This window comes from Heptranchias perlo, chromosome 13 (genome assembly GCF_035084215.1).
Source record: "Heptranchias perlo isolate sHepPer1 chromosome 13, sHepPer1.hap1, whole genome shotgun sequence".
Taxonomy (NCBI): Eukaryota; Metazoa; Chordata; class Chondrichthyes; order Hexanchiformes; family Hexanchidae; genus Heptranchias; species Heptranchias perlo.
In genome coordinates this window covers 11225964-11243360 of record NC_090337.1, presented here as the reverse complement: position 1 = coordinate 11243360, position 17397 = coordinate 11225964, and the positions used below count along the sequence as shown (strand labels likewise).

At 43.4% G+C, this 17397-nt stretch overlaps 1 protein-coding gene across 2 annotated transcripts in view; it reads left to right on the top strand.

The window, feature by feature from the left end:
- The window catches only part of aadac (arylacetamide deacetylase), a 60717-nt gene that overhangs the window by 8575 nt on the left and 34745 nt on the right, over positions 1–17397 (top strand). The gene's annotated exons all lie outside the window — the stretch shown is intronic.

The following is a 17397-nucleotide window of genomic DNA, read 5'->3' as shown; positions in this document are numbered from 1 at the left end:
AATATAATAAATACATTTATATATGCGTGCCTAGAAATTACTGGAGATGAATGCTTACTGTGTTCATAAGGTATTCCCCTATCTGCAATTTTTACGGATGTGTGAACAGGTTTATTTGAAATGGGTTACCACCTCGAACAAAATAGCAGACACCTGTCTACAAACACCCACAAGGGTAATTCCTAGGCTGTACTTTCTCCAAGCATTTCAGCAAATGGTTTGTTTATTGTTTTAATGTCACTCAGAAATTGGTGAATTCACGGGCCTGGAATTTCCTGCATATTTGCGCCCAAATACACGATTGCGGAATTTTGGGTGTAAATGATTTACGCGGGTAAGTACAATTGGCCCAAATCTCTTAGGTCTTTTACGATCCCTCCGCCCGAACGCTTCTCTGCACATAATTCTGACCCCCACCCCCACGTTACAGGGTCTCATATACGAGTTTCTTGCAATTGCGCTTGCTCACAGTCTCTCTTCAAATTAGGAGCAAGGCTTCTTTGTTGCTAAACTTGGTGCAAGGTGTAGTTATCAGTATAACTTGAACAGTTGGGTTTACATCACATTCTACAGGTATCACGGTGACACCAGTATCTGCAATCTTAGTTAGAATCATAGAAAGGTTACAGCACAGAGGAGGCCATTTGGCCCATCGAGCCAACACCGGCTCCATGCAAGAGCAATCCAGCTAGTCCCACAACCCCGCCCTTTCCCTGTAGCCCTGCAAATTTTTTCCTTTCAAGTACTTATCCAGTTCCCTTTTAAAGGCCGTAATTGAATTTGCCTCCACCACCCCCTTGGGCAGTGCATTCCAGATCCTAACCACTCGCTGTGTAAAAAAGTTTTTCCTCAGGTCACCTTTGGTTCTTTTGCCAATCACCTTAAATCTAACTCCTCTGGTTCTTGACCCTTCCACCAATGGGAACAGTTTCTCTCTGTCTACTCTGCCTAGACCCTTCAGGAATTTGAACAGTTCTATCAAATCTCCTCACAACCTTCTCTGCTCCAAGGAGAACAACCCCAGCTTCTCCAGTCTATCGATGTAACTAAAGTCCCTCATTCCTGGAATCATTCTAGTAAATCTCTTCTGCACCCTTTTTAAGGCCTTCACACTTTTCCTGAATTGCGGTGCCCAGAATTGGACACAATATTCCAGATGTGGCCGAACCAGTATTTTATAAAGATTCATCATGATTTCCTTACTTTTGTACTCTATGCCTCTATTTATAAAGCTCAGGATTCCGTATGCTTTTTTAACTGCTTTCGCAACCTGCCCCGCCACCTTCAACGATTTGTGCACATATACCCCAGAGCTCTCTGATCCTGTACCCCTTTTAGAGTGTGCCCTTTAGTTTATATTGCCTCTCCTCGTTCTTGCTACCGAAATGTATCATTTTGCATTTTTCTGTGTTAAATTTCATCTGCCACGTGTCCACCCATGCCACCGGCTTGTCTATATCCTCTTGAAGTCTATCACTATCCTCCTAACTGTTTACCACACTTCCAAGTTTTGTGTCATCTGCAAATTTTGAAATTGTGTCCTGTACACCCAAGTCCAAGTTATTAATATATATCAAAAAAAGCAGTGGTCCCAGCACTGGCCCCTGGGGAACACCACTGTACACCTCGCTCCAGTCCGAAAAACAACCGTTCACTACTACTCTCTGTTTCCTGTCCCTTAGCCAATTCTGTATCCATGTTGCTACTGCCCCCTTTATTCCATGGGCCACAATCTTGATGATAAGCCTACCGTGCGGCACTTTATCAAACACCTTTTGAAAATCCATATACACCACCTCAACTGCATTGCTCTCATCTACCCTCTCTGTTACCTCATCCAAAAAACTCTATCAGGCTAGTTAAACATGATTTGCCTTTAACAAATCCGTGCTGGTTTTCCCTAATCAACCCACCCTTGTCCAAGTGACTGTTAATTCTGTCACAGATTATTGTTTCTAAAAGTTTTCCCACCGACTGACGTTAAACTGACTGGCCTATAGTTGCTGGGTTTATCCTTACACCCTTTTTTGAACAAGGGTGTAACATTTGCAATTCTCCAGTCCTCTGGCACCACCCCCGTATCTACAGATGTTATAACACAAAAGGAAGGACTTGAATTTATATAGTGCCCTTCACATCCTCGGGACATCCCAAAATGGTTCAAAGCTAATGTGTACCCTTTTTAATGGTAGTCACAGTGACTACACTTCAATAGTACTTCATTGGCTGTAAAGCACTTTGGGAGAGCCTGAGGTCATGAAAGGTGCTATATAAATGCAAGTCCTTTCATTTTCTTTTTATAATGTAGGGAAACCCAGCAGCCAACATATGCACAGCAAGGTTCGCAACAGCAACGAGAGAAGTGACTGGTTAATCTGTTATTGATGTTGGTTGAGGGAAGTGTTAGCCTAGATTATGTACTCCAGTCTCTGGAGTGGGGCTTGAACCCACTCTGACTCTGAGGCAAGAGTAGTACTGCTGAGCAGAGCCACATAAGGTGTTGGCACTGCCATTTTTGGATCAAATCCAATGAATTTCTACACTAATGATGTGTGGTGCAATTCACATTGCTCTCAAACCAAAGAAAACAGAGCTCTGCACTTGTATTCAAACACATTTACGTCATTCTGCTCATCAGCCTCTGAATGGCTACAACATTTCTGATGTTGGAAAAGAGCGAAAAGGTCACCAGCGAACTGCAGTTGCACTTGTATTATAGCTAGTCCCTGGTGCCAGCAATGTAACACCATTTCTTTCAGATGGTCTTAAGCTCCTAGAAAAACAACAACAATATAGTGCCTTTAATGCAGTAAAACATCCCAAGGCACTTCACAGGAGCAATTATCAAACTAAATTTGACACCGAGCCACATAAGGAGATATTAGGGCAGGTGACCAAAGAGGTAGGTTTTAAAGGAGGAGAGAGAGGTGGAGAGGCGGAGAGGTTTATGGAAAGAATTCCAGAGCTTAGGGCCTAGGCAGCTGAAAGCACGGCCGCCAGTGGTGGAGGGATAGAAATCGGGATGTGTAATAGGCCAGAATTGGAGGAGCGCAGAGATCTTGGAGGGTTGTCGAGCTGGAGGAGGTTACAGAGATAGGGAGGGGCGAAGCTGTGGAGGGGTTTGTACACAAGGATGAGAATTTTAAATTCGAGGTGTTGCTGGACTGGGAGCCAATGTAGGTCAGTGAGAACAAGGGTGATGGGTGGACGGGACTTGGTGTGGGTTAGGATATGGGCAGCAGAATTTTGGATGAACTGAAGTTTATGGAGGGTGGATGATGGAGGATGGGAGGCCGGCCAGGAGAACATTGGAATAGTCGAGTCTGGAGGTAACAAAAGCATGGATAAGGGTAAATATTAAGTTAAATATGAGTTCAGCAGATTATACTGCAGTTATACTGTGTGTCTTGAGTTGCGTGCATTGCAAAAAAATGGCCGTATCACTGATGCAAGGCAACTTGCAGTATTATGAACACTACTTTGTTTGTACACAGAGAAGGCAGTGATGCGATCTGTATCACTGAATACATCAATGCTATTGTGCTCATTGTAGAAAATTGCATTGCAAAACTTAAGACTGCAGTAGTTTTAGGGAAATTTTATGAGATTAGTGCTGTGTATAATTGGGAGGACCACAAATTAAGCACATGTATTTCTTCTTATTCATTAACGCGGTGTCCAGTTGTGGGCACCATACTTTAGAAAGGACATCAAGGCGTTGGGGAGGGTGCAGAGGAGATTTACTAGAATGAGGCCAGGGATGAAGGGTTTCAGTTATGTGGAGAGATTAGAGAAGCTGGGGTTGTTCTCCTTAGAACAGAGAGGGTTAAGGGAAAATTTAATTGAAGTGTTCAAAATTATGAGGGGTTTTGATAGAGTAAATATGGAGATATGGCAGGGTAACCAGAGAACCCAGATTTAAAATAACTGGCAAAAAAGCAATGGGGGAGATGAGAAGAATTTTTTTTACTCAGCGAGTTGTTATGATCTGGAATGCACTACCTGAAAGGGTGATGGAAGCAGAGTCAATATTAATTTTCTAAAGGGAATTGGATATACACTTGAAAAGGAAAAATTGCAGGGCTATGGGGAAAGAGCGGGGGAGTGGAACTAATTGGTAGCTCTTTCAGTGGGCCAGCACAGGCATGATGGGCCGAATGTCCTCCTTCTGTGCTGTATGATTCTATGTGGGCATTGCTGGCAAGGCAACATATCATGCACCAGTGACAGAAAAATTAGTAGAACTGGAACTGTAGGTGGAGAATTAGAGGAAAGGTTTAGAAGTGCTAGTAACAGTGAAAGGGTATAATGTACTCGTCATAAAGACAATGCTGGCAAATTACCTAGTAACACAGCCAGAACAGCCTCCCACAACTATGCAGCGGTAATCCACAGAGTTGACTGCCCAGTGTAAAAGGAAAACATTACTCGTAAATCGTACTGAACTCTTCTTATGTCAGTGTCACGCTCAGAACATGTTGCCGGCCAGATTAATGCCGGCCAGATCATTGCAGCATAAATGTTATTAACTTGTGATCCTGGTGCGAAGTTTCACCCAACGGGAGCACATATCTGGAATGTGAGTGCGCAGGCCAGCGGACACCCCTTTTCGTTTTTAGTGGACGGAAAAGCCTATGGGGCTCACTGAACTCCGAACCCAAATACGCTCCCAACGGGCGAAGCTCCACGTCAGGGGCATAAATTTGTAAAATATACTCCACGTGGGGGTGAATTTTCTGTGAGCCACAGCACTGGCGGAGACTCCCACCCATCCAATGTGTATTGGCAAATCTACACTTGCAGGGAAAGACATTGTACGTCAGACAATCATCCACCAATGTGTCTAGTGTAAAGAATGTCCACTGAGGATATCTTTTGAAAATGGAACTGAGATTGAGATTGCTTTGCAAATGGATTCCAAATCATCATCATCAGAAAAGGGCATGAGCAAGCTCTCTCCCAGGCAATCTTTGCTCTGCTTCTAATGTCTAAAACATGAATCCTTGTAAAACTTGCTTGGTTGTGGCCCACTTTCACGCGCAAGTTGTAGATAGCTATGTCAGAGACAACACAGTATTGCACTCCTCTCCGCAGTGCCTCCCAAGATCCAGCCCTAATTGTAAAAGATGCCGCACGACATCAAAAAGATCACTGAGTACACAATCAAACTGCTTCCTGGGTTTCCCTGTTGCACTACCCCCACAGATCTCAACATGAATAAGTTCCTGGGCTTCCTCTTACCTCAACCCGATGGTTCATCCAACTGAGGACCTCCTCATTCGGCCAGCATGGCCTGAGGCACGATGGAAAATCATGCGTTTGCTCAGGTAGAATTAGGTGGCTTTTAAAAAAAAAGCTAGTTCTTGTTCCTGTCCTAAGCAGCAACCCTATCGTAATGTAGTGTGTCAACCTTGAGGGGTTGGGAGGTGGGAAAGTGGAGCTGTGGCTCCTCCCACCCCCGGGGAATGGGAAGCGATAAAGGGCAAAAGCCAGAAGGTTCTGTGGGGGTGGGAGGAGAAAACGGAAAGCAAAGTGCTGTTGCAGTTGCCGACTTGCATCATTGTCACCATTAAATAAACCTTGCTCCAAATACCTAACCATGGTTTGCAGCTCTGTCTAAAAGAAGTTGAAGATCCCCGTTATCTGTTGCTTGCCTGGGTCTTCACAGTAGGCAAAGCAAATTTAGAAACAAGAATGATGGTAAGAAGTGAAGGGATGTTTGGAATGCAAGACAATCAACTGAGGATAAATGTGAGACTAATCATGCCATAATTTTGATTCAAGCACAAATTTCAAATGGACCGACCTCTTCCCATTTATTCCTATTCTATAGATTTCTAATAGACCAACTTTTTTCCATTCACTCCTGTTTATGAATTATGGATAAACAGATTGCTCCCAATCCCCTCCACTGGAGAGATCTCTAATGCAGTCTTCTTCCCATTCATTTGTACATGTTTCTAATGAACCAATCTATTCCACTCAATCCTATTGTACAGAATTTCCTTGCAAGTAATTTACTTCTTGCACCTGCAACATCAGATGATACATTGCATGTCTTTAATTTGTTGAAAATAGTACATTTGGCTATTGCCACAACAATTGTAAAGTACAGCTGCAAATTGCACAGAGGCACGTCAATAACATAGTCAACAACTGATTTTCCCAACAAATTTGGAAAATTCTATTAATATTTTCACTGTAAAATACCAAAGTTATGTTAGATTGGATAGTCCCATACAGTCCTCTCTTCTGTGATTTCAATCCTGCACTTCTAGCATGGCTCTTTGCTTGAAGGAAATGTGGGTCGGAAATCAGCCCACAACACTGTAATATCAGTTCTCTAACCTGTGCTCCTTTGTGTGTGGCTTCTCACTGAGAAGATGGGATCACTGAATTTACTCTAGAGTCTCAAAGGCCTGATGAATATGCTGTGGGAATTAGGCATATACACCCTTAACGTATTTGTACACTAATAACCCACAGCATAAATTCAAAGCCAATGATTGTCACTGTTAAAATAAAACAATTTAATGTCTATGAGTAAACTGACTTTGGTCAGTTGGTATTACTTGTGCCTCTGAGTTATGATGGTAATGGGTTCAAGCCCCACTCCAGGAATTGAGCACATAATGTAGGCTGCTATTCCTGTGCAATGCTGGGGGAATACTGTATAATTTTAGTGCTGTCCTTTAGATGTGACATTAAAGTAAGGCCTTGTCTGCCTAATTCCATTAGCCCAGGCAGATGATAAAAATCTCATGAAGAAAGAGCGAACTTGCACTTATCCCGCTCCTTTCACGATCTCAGGATGTTCCAAAATGCTTTACAGCCAATTAAGTATTTTTAAAGCATAGTCACTGTTGTAATGTAGGAAATGCGGCAGATAATTTGCACAAAGCAAGTCCCACAAACAACTATGAGATAATGACCAGATAATCTGTTGTAGTGATGGTTGTGGGTTAACCACGATCTCCGGGAGAACTTCCCCGCTGTTCTTCGAAATAGTGCCATAGGGTCTTTTATGTCCATCTGAGAGGGCAGACGGGGTCTTGGTTTAACGTCAGATCTGAAAGACGGCACCTCCAACAGTGCAGTACTCCCTCGGCAAATTCCCTCAGTTTTTTTTTCATTTGTTCATGGGATGTGGGCGTCGCTGGCAAGGCCGGCATTTATTGCCCATCCCTAATTGCCCTTGAGAAGGTGGTGGTGAGCCACTTTCTTGAACCACTGCAGTCCGTGTGGTGAAGATTCTCCCACAGTGCTGGTAGGTAGGGAGTTCCAGGATTTTGACCCAGCGACGATGGAGGAACGGCGATATATTTCCAAGTCAGGGTGGTGTGTAAATTGGAGGGGAACGTGCAGATGGTGTAGTTCCTATGTGCCTGCTGCCCTTGTCCTTCTAGGTGATAGAGGTTGCGGGTTCGGGAGGTGCTGTCGAAGAAGCCTTGACGAGTTGCTGCAGTGCATCCTGTAGATGGTACACACTGCAGCCATGGTGCGCCGGTGGTGAAGGGAGTGAGTGTTTAGGGTGGTGGATGGGGTGCCAATCAAGCGGGCTACTTTGTCCTGGATGGTGTTGAGCTTCTTGAGTGTTGTTGGAGATGCACTCATCCAGGCAAGTGGAGAGTATTCCGTCACACTCCTGACTTGTGCCTTGTAGATGGTGGAAAGGCATTGCGGAGTCAGGAGGTGAGTCACTCGCTTCTGACCTGCTCTTGTAGCCACAGTATTTATGTGGCTGGTCCAGCTAAGTTTCTGGTCAATGGTGACCCCCAGGATGTTGATGGTGGGGGATTCAGCGATGGTAATGTTGTTGAATGTCAAGGAGAGGTATTAGACTCTCTTTTGTTGGAGATGGTCAATGCCTGGCACTTGTCTGGCGCGAATGTTACTTGCCACTTATGAGCCCAAGCCTGGATGTTATCCAGGTCTTGCTGCATGCGGGCTTGGACTGCTTCATTATCTGAGGGATTGAGAATGGAATTGAACACTGTGCAAACATCCCCATTTCTGACCTTATGATGGAGGGAAGGTCATTGATGAAGCAGCTGAAGATGGTTGGGTCAAGGACACTGTCCTAAGGAACTCCTGCAACAATGTCCTGGGGCTGAGATGATTCGCCTCCAACAACCACTACCATCTTCCTTTGTGCTAGGTATGACTCCAGCCACTGGAGAGGTGTCCCCCTGATTCCCATTGACTTCAATTTTACTAGGGCTCCTTGGTGCCACACTTGCTCAAATGCTGCCTTGATGTCCAGGGCAGTCACTCTCACCTCACCTCTGGACTTCAGCTCTTTTGTCCATGTTTGGACCAAGGCTGTAATGAGGTCTGGAGCCTAGTGGTCCTGGCAGAACCCAAACTGAGCTTCGGTGAGCAGGTTATTGGTGAGGAAGTGCCGCTTGATAGCACTGTCGATGACACCTTCCATCACTTTGCTGATGATTGAGAGTAGACTGATGGGGCGATAATTGGCTGGATTGGATTTGGACTGGACATACCTGGGCAATTTTCCACATTGTCGGGTAGATGCCAGTGTTGTAGCAGTACTGGAACAGCTTGGCTAGAGGCGCGGCTAGTTCTGGAGCACAAGTCTTCAGCACTACAGCCGGGATGTTGTCGGAGCCCATAGCCTTTGTTTTATCCAGTGCACTCAGCCGTTTCTTGATTTCACATGGAGTGAATCAAATTGGCTGAAGACTGGCTTCTGTGATGGTGGGGATCTCGGGAGGAGGCCGAGATAGATCATCCACTCGGCACTTCTGGCTGAAGACGGTTGCAAACGCTTCAGCCTTGTCTTTTGCACTCACGTGCTGGACTCTGCCATCATTGAGGATGGTGGATATTCACGGAGCCTCCTCCTCCTGTTAGTTGTTTAATTGTCCACCATCATTCACGACTGGATGTGGCAGGACTGCAGAGCTTTGTTCTGATCCATTGGTTGTGGAATCGCTTAGCTCTATTTATAGCACGTTGCTTCCGCTGTTTAGCATGCATGTAGTCCTGAGTTGTAGCTTCACCAGATTGGCACCTCATTTTTAGGTATGCCTGGTGCTGCTCCTGGCATGCTCTTCTACACTCCTCATTGAACTAGGGTTGATCCCTTGGTTTGTTGATAATTGTAGAGTGAGGAAAATGTCGGGCCAAGAGGTAACAGATTGTGCTGGAATACAATCCTGCTGCTGCTGATGGCCTACAGGGCCTCATGGATGCCCAGTTTTGAGCTGCTAGATCTGTTCTGAATCTATCCCATTTAGCACAGTGGTAGTACCACACAACACGTTGGATGGTGTCCTCAGTGTGAAGATGGGACTTCGTCTCCACAAGGACTGTGCGGTGGTCGCTCCTACCAATACTGTCATGCATCTGCGACAGGTAGATTGGTGAGGACAAGTTCAAGGAGGTTTTTCCCTTGTGTCAACTGTGGCTCAGTGGGTAACATGCTCGCCTCTGAGTCAGCCTAGAAAGGAAGGGTAGTGTGGTGAAGGAAGAGCAGTGAAGTGGTTACTTAATTGCAGCAGCACTGGTCTAACTCTGCATTGAAACTCACTTTCTTTTTAGATCGGTTTTATGTATTCAAAATGCATCCAAACCAATACCTGGAAAATTGGTCGGTGAGTGAGCCTTTTATGCATTGGCAACGATTCAGAATTCATAAACTGCATGAATATACCACATTTTTGAGATTGAATTTCAGCCAATTTAATTTGTTATCTGACCTCTAAAATGCAGCATAACCACAGCATTAGGGGAGGGAGCAGGGGTGGTGGGCAATGTCATTGGATGAACTGACACTGCTTTGCTGTGCTGGAATTAGGCACAAGGATTTCATCTGACTATAATCCAGTACATGCAGCTAAAAGTAGCACTTTGCTCTGGAAGTGGATGTAAACATTATAATCTGATCATTAGTTTTATGTTGAACTCTTTGATCAGTTTTCCTGCTTGATTGGAAGCGAAGGGCCACAAAGTCTGTTTGCATCTTGCCAACTAAGTGTCAGCAGTACTTCGTAATAGAACTACTGAGATGTATAAGTAAGCAGATACCAATGAAGTTGCAAAAGAAGGAGCTAAATAGCTAACATAGAAACATAGAAAATAGGAGCAAGAGTCGGCCATTTGGCATTTCGGGCCTGCTCCGCCATTCAAAATGATCATGGCTGATCGTCTAACTCTATACCCTGTTCCCGCTTTTTCCCCATATCCCTTGATCCCTTTAGCATTAACAGGGAATGCGCCTCTACTATGTGCTGAACTTGTTGAGAATCAACTCTATTTTTGCCACGTGTTACAGGTCAGTAATCATACATGTTTGGTATCAAAGCAAAACAGTTTCAGCTTTGCATTGTTGAAAGCAATTTTTCATTTGAATTTTTGCCCTCAATCTTTACAAAAAGAAAAGAAAGAATTTGCATTTATATAGCACCTTTCATGACCACAGGACGTCCCGAAGCGCTTTGCAGCCAATGTAGTACTTTTGAAATAAAGTGACTCATGTAATATAGGAAGCGCGGCAGCCAATTCACACACAGCAAGGTCCCACAAACAGCTATGTGATAATGACCAGATAATGAAGACCGCATGTTTGCATAGTTAGTTTTATGCTGCTTCTTACAGAAATTGAGTTACGCCATCAGTTTATAGTTCATTTTAATAAGGAATTCAGGAGACACTTCTTTACCCAGACGGCAGTTAGAATGTGGAACCTGCTACCACAAGGAATAGTTGAGGTGAATAGCATAGATGCATTTAAGAGGAAGCTAGATAAGTACACGAGGGAGAAAGGAATAGAAGGATATGCTGATAGGAGGCTTGTGTGGAGCATAAACATCAGTACAGACCTGTTGGGCCGAATGGCCTGTTTCTGTACTGTAATTTCCATGTAAGTTTTTTTTTTAGTGAACAGTGCAGCGCTCCCTCACTACTGCACTAGCAGTGTCAACCTCTGGAGTGGGACTTGAACCCACAACCTTCTGATTCAGAGGCGAGATTGCGACTACCACTGACCCACGAGCACTAACATGCTCAAATTTAATGATCTATTGATAGCCTAACTTGGCAGTAAAGAATATTTAAACGATACTACCAAACAACAGGGTCTGCCTATTTGAATGCGAGTCTAATCCATCCACCCAGCTGACAAGAATTTCAAACACTTGGTGGCAGCTTAATGGAGAACAATAGATATCATCACGAGGCATAATGAAGTGAGTTGCCAACAGTTCACATTTGGAGAAGGTAACAGCATTTCCAGCCCCCGATTGCACTGTTCACTGTCCTTCACATCAATGCTTTTTACATGAAAAATGTTAAGCCTTTTTCAATAATTTTATGATTTAAGTAAGCCTACAGACCATTATTATTTGCATTATTATCTCATTCAGCTATGGTACCGGCCTATATGTAGGTCTGCTGTGTTATACTCACTCAGCATTACCTTCTGAACATGCAAAATTCAAGAGTCAGTTGTGACTCATATTAGCTAGTTATTTCAAAGAGGCAATCCAGAGTAAATTATTGTGGGCTGAAGCAAAGCACACTTAAAATGCTGAAAAATGCACCAAAAAGTGTCAATAATCAAAATTTCCTGGTGGGGACATGCCCCCAGACTCCCCTCACCCGGAAATAAATTTTTCACTGTCAGAGCTCACTTGTTCCTTCAAAATTTTCTAAATACACCACTACAAAAATTGCACTTTTGTGCACTTGTGTTATTTCCCCCCTATAATACAACTGATGAAATATTGGGTATAGCTGCAGCTTATGTCACGACAAGTTCATGTCCTACTGCACTCCCATTGTAACTACTTCTTTTCATATGACATACATGGGCCCATATGGTTTCAATTTTCACAGAAAAACAATCTGAAGTGTGGAATGTGATCCCAGACATCCTGAAATCCGATGGAATTTAATGCAGTTAGTTGCCTTGAAGCATTGGCCTTCATAACAGATATTTATTTAGGGCTGTTTTTCAGTTGCACGTTGATTTTTTGAGTTGTCGGCTCCTTTGAAGCTATTTATCAGCTTTTCCATATTTTGTAAGTTGGCATCAAGGAGGCCGCTTATGGCCCAGGGGCTGCAGGCTGGACATTCTTGGCTGGCAAGTGAGCTTTTGACAGGCTTCTCTGGTCCTTAACAATGTCCAGAAACATATCCTTTTCCAGCAGGGATCACTGGACAGTGATCAAAAGTAGGAACCATGGTTGAGGTCAATTATAGTGCTCTAACTGCTAGTTCAGCACATACTGGAGATCAAAATGGCGATCTGCTGGTCCCTTGTCTGCTCTTTCAAAGTTCTCTAGATTCAGGAACTGTCCCTCTAGATTGGAAAATTGCACATGTCACTCCGCTTTTTAAGAAAGGAGAGAGGAGGAAACCAGGGAATTATAGACCAGTTAGCCTAACATCTGTTGTGGGGAAAATGCTGGAGTCTATAATAAAGGATAGGGTGACTGAACACCTCGAGAAATTTCAGTTAATCAGAGAGACCCAGCATGGATTTGTGAAAGGTAGGTCGTGCCTGACAAACCTGATTGAATTTTTTGAAGAGGTGACTAAAGTAGTGGACAGGGAAATGTCAATGGATGTTATTTATATGGACTTCCAGAAGGCATTTGATAAAGTCCCACATAAGAGACTGTGAGCAAAGATAGAAGCCCATGGAATCGCGGGAAAAGTACGGACTTGGTTAGGAAGTTGGCTGAGCGAAAGGCGACAGAGAGTACGGATAATGGGTAGGATGTGACTAGTGGAGTCCCGCAGGGATCTGTCTTGGGGCCTCAATTATTCACTATTTATTAACAACTTAGATGAAGGCATAGAAAGTCTCATATCTAAGTTTGCCAATGACACAAAGATTGGTGGCATTGTAAGCAGTGTGGATGAAAACATAAAATTACAATGCGATATTGATAGATTAGGTGAATGGGCAAAACTGTGGCAAATGGAATTCAATGTAAATAAATGTGAGGTCATCCACTTTGGATCAAAAAAGGATAGAACAGGGTACTTTCTAAATGGTAAAAAGTTCAAAAACATTGGATGTCCAAAGGGACCTGGGGTACAGGTACATAGATCATTGAAGTGTCATGAACAGGTGCAGAAAATAATCAATAAGGCCACTGGAATGCTGGCCTTTATATCTAGAGGACTGGAGTACAAGGGGGCAGAAGTTATGCTGCAGCTATACAAAACCCTGGTTAGACCGCACCTGGAGTACTGTGAGCAGCTCTGGGCACCGCACCTTTGGAAGGACATTTTGGCCTTGGAGGGAGTGCAGCGTAGGTTTACTAGAATGATACCCGGACTTCAAGGGTTAAGTTACGAGGAGAGATTACACAAATTGGGGTTGTATTCTCTCGAGTTTCGAAGGTTAAGGGGTTCCGCTGGTTGGGGATTCTAGGAGTAGGGGTAGACCTTTCAGGAGCGAGATTAGAAAACATTTCTACACACAAAGGGTGGTAGAAGTTTGGAACTCTCTTCCGCAAATGACAATTGATACTAGCTCAATTGCTAAATTTAAATCTGAGATAGATAGCTTTTTGGCAACCAAAGGAATGAAGGGATATGGGCCAAAGGCAGGTATATGGAGTTAGATCACAGATCAGGCATGATCTTATCAAATGGTGGAGCAGGCACAAGGGGCTGAATGGCTATGTTCCTTTGCACTGCTTCCTTCGTGCTGTTCTTACTCTAATCGCTTTCTCAGTGGATGTTTTAGATTGCTCCACTAATGAAACAGCTTCTCCTTGCTTTCTGGTTTGACATTGTTACACAGAAATTACAGCACAGAAACAGGCCATTTGGCCCAACTGGTCTTGCCGGTGTCTATGCTCCACACGAGCCTCCTCCCACCCTCCTTCATCTAACCCTATCAGTATACCTTTCTATTCCTTTCTCCCTCATGTACTTATCCAGCTTCCCCTCAAATGCATCTATGCTATTCGTCTCAACCACTCCTTGTGGTAGCAAGTTCCACATTCTAACCACTATCTGGGTAAAGAAGTTTCTCCTGAATTCCTTATTGGATTTATTATTGACTATCTTATATTTACGACTTCTAGTTTTGGATTCCCCCACAAAAGGAAACATCTTCACCACCTTATTAAACCCCTTCATAATTTTAAAGACCTCTATTAGGTCCTCCTTCAGGCTTCTATTTTCTAGAGAAAAGCGCCCCAGCCTGTTCAGTAAAAAAAACATTGTCTTACATTTCGACATAAGATAAAAGAACGGATGTCGAAAACTTAATTACCTATTATACACAATGCATTAACTCCAAACACTTATTTTCAGACAAGTAAGAATTTTAATTAAAAGAAACTTGAGCTCAAGGGAAGATCTGCTCTGACAATGGTCAGAACAACCTCTTCCCTGGACAAAGGAATTTTACAACACCAAGTTATAGTCCAGCAATTTTATTTTAAATTCACAAGCTTTCGGAGGCTTCCCCCTTCGTCAGGTGAACGATGTGAACGATGTCAGGTGAACATCGTTCACCTGACGAAGGGGGAAGCCTCCGAAAGCTTGTGAATTTAAAATAAAATTGCTGGACTATAACTTGGTGTTGTAAAATTGTTTACAATTGTCAACCCCAGTCCATCACCGGCATCTCCACATCTGGACAAAGGACACAGTTCACATTGATACAGTCCAATCAGCAATATCTGTCTATTATAGAATATGGGCGTACATGTACATTCCCCATTAGTTCAAGTGGTTAGTCAATCAAGTAGGGAGCCTGCCTCCTCTGGACATCCATAGCTCATTCCTGTTTTGGCACGTAGGCCTCGCAGGCCCGAGAACACCACCTCCCTAAATTCCAAAGCTGGTTAATCAGTAGGGCTGAAGTCAGAATCAAGGCCACATGGCCTCTCAAGAAACTGTATTCTCATTATACTATAAGCCAGCAATACCCTTATCTGCACGGGGGGAGGGGGGGAGGCCAGACAGTACCAAGCACCTGGACAGCCAACTTAATTATCAACGTACCAAGGACAATTGTGTCTTTCTGTGTGTGTGAGTGAAATTGTAACTACCCTATGTATGGGAGTCATGGAGTTAACATTGGTCAAATACCCATCATGCTTTACTCTTTTATGGTCAAGTAACTGTTCACGTATTTCTACATTAATGTGGTCTTTATGGTTTTCCACATTCCCTCCTTTTGTCCTATATATATATATATAAGGAAAATACTCTAATAGAGCATTATTCCACCCAGACGTTCAAACTCCTCCTGCACCTCATCCTGTGTCACCCCTACTTGCACCATCAAATTTGTGGGCGCTATATGTGTACCCAGATTGGATATCATAGCACAGCAACATTTAAGTAAGCAATAAACTATAAGAATTATAACAACGAATATGACTAGTCCCTGAACTAGAGAAGTCCCAATAGAACTCAGCCATGTTTCATCAATACGCCTTTGTACTCTTATCTCTTCTCAGGGACAGACTCCTTCTAAACATTTCTCAAGTAAGCTGGGAATGTCCTTGGTCAGCTAAGCCTATCCATGTTAGTTTGAAAAGGGCTAACATAGTCAAATATCCCATGGTGCTTTATATTTTGTTTCCAGCCTAACTAGACTGAATGGTACCTTTCAGACCATTTTATACCTGTGAATTGGGGCCCTCCCCTTTATATCCCTTGATCCAAATTTTATCCCTACAATATCCCCTTGGCTAAGCCCAAGATAGCCAACCTTTATCCATCACCCATGGTTGCCCATGTGTATGCCCCGCTCAGTGTTGCCCTCTTGCAAGCACCTAGGCATCCCCTGAATTTTACATATGCAAGATGCTGTACCTCATCTTAACCAGGTTCCCTTCGTGTTGGCCCCCAGTCCGGGTGGAAGAGAGGCAGAGCATCTGATAATCCTATCAAATTATGATTGTCTTCCCTTTTACATGCACCTTACCCCAGCGGGTGCTACTCCCGGTACCATTACGATGTGTTCTTAGTTGAAATCACAGAGTCAATGGGGACATTCTCACCCAGGCTCTGTTTTACTATCTTTGCCAAACCCTTCATCCTCTGCTTACATTTATTACATGCAATGAAAATCAAGAAGCACATTACAACAAACTGCACTACGACTAATACATATGAAATTAATCTAATCCAAGGATGGATCTGTATATTCAGTCCCAAATTCCAGAGGTCATCCCACCAAGTGGTGACATTAATTTGGTCAATGTCATGCTTAATGTTTTTATTGTTCTGTTGTAGGTTATAATAAACCTTCTGGGAGAGGCGTATCTCCATTCGTAATGCTTTCAAGTATTTAGGCAACAGGGGTGTCAGATACCCAAATGTGTCCTGATATTCTTTTAAGTCCTTTTTGATATCCTCAGAAACTTGTAAGGTGGTGAGGTTATGCCGGTGTATCTCTACCAGTTCCTCAGGTCCAATCCGAACCGAGACTTCAGGAATGAAGCAGAACTCTGGACTTAAAATATCACAAGTTAGATTGGCATATTTAAATGTTTTCAAATTAGTTGTAACACAGTATTCGCCCTCTCCGGCATATGCACGTAAGACGCAGTAAGAAGGGGGCGTGGCCCACAACACCGACAGAAAACACTCACAATAAGGACAGGCTTTTTAAAGAGACAATACACTGAAACAAAAGAACCTTTCTTTTCTGGGTCTCTGTCTTTTAAACATTTTTCTAGTCACTTAATTCTATCAATATTAAATGTATCGTCTTCGGGAAAGGGATATTTCTTAGTTTTGGTCCATTTTGACCAAACTATCAACTCGTCAGTTGTTTCTTTCCCAAAGTTTCTGTACATGTAAGCAGCAGGTGTTCCCTTTGGAGGGATTTTGCTTGCGTTGGCGCCCATGGCTTATAGTTTATACAATAATTACACAACAATCAAGACCTATCTTAACTATCACAATTCTATACTTGATAATTCAGCTGATTGGACAAGACGTCATGTGTTCTCCACACCCACTCCAGGGTCCTGGCCCCAATAACCAGCCCAGGCTAGGTGTGTGAGAGAAACGTCTGCACTTAGTTGAATCAGCTGACTTACGCAAGATTTTTTTTAAAAAGTGCTTCTCCCCTTGAGCAGGGGGAACACTATTAGTGTTTCTATCTAAACACTTAATTTAGGTAAACCAGAATTTCACACTTTTCCGCATCCGCGACATCCACACCAGTCTGCGTTTGTCGCCACTACAGACTTGTAATTTCACACTTTTCCGAATTACGCAACATCTAGTCTGCGCTTGTCCAAATTACAACTTCACACTAAGAATTTTTTAAACAAGTCTGTAACCTGGTTACCTTTTCTCTCTTTTTCTCTGGCACCTTTTTCCACTAGCAGCTGACAGTCTGTTGGTCCTTACAGCAACCTCAACGTCACTCGAGTATCACCG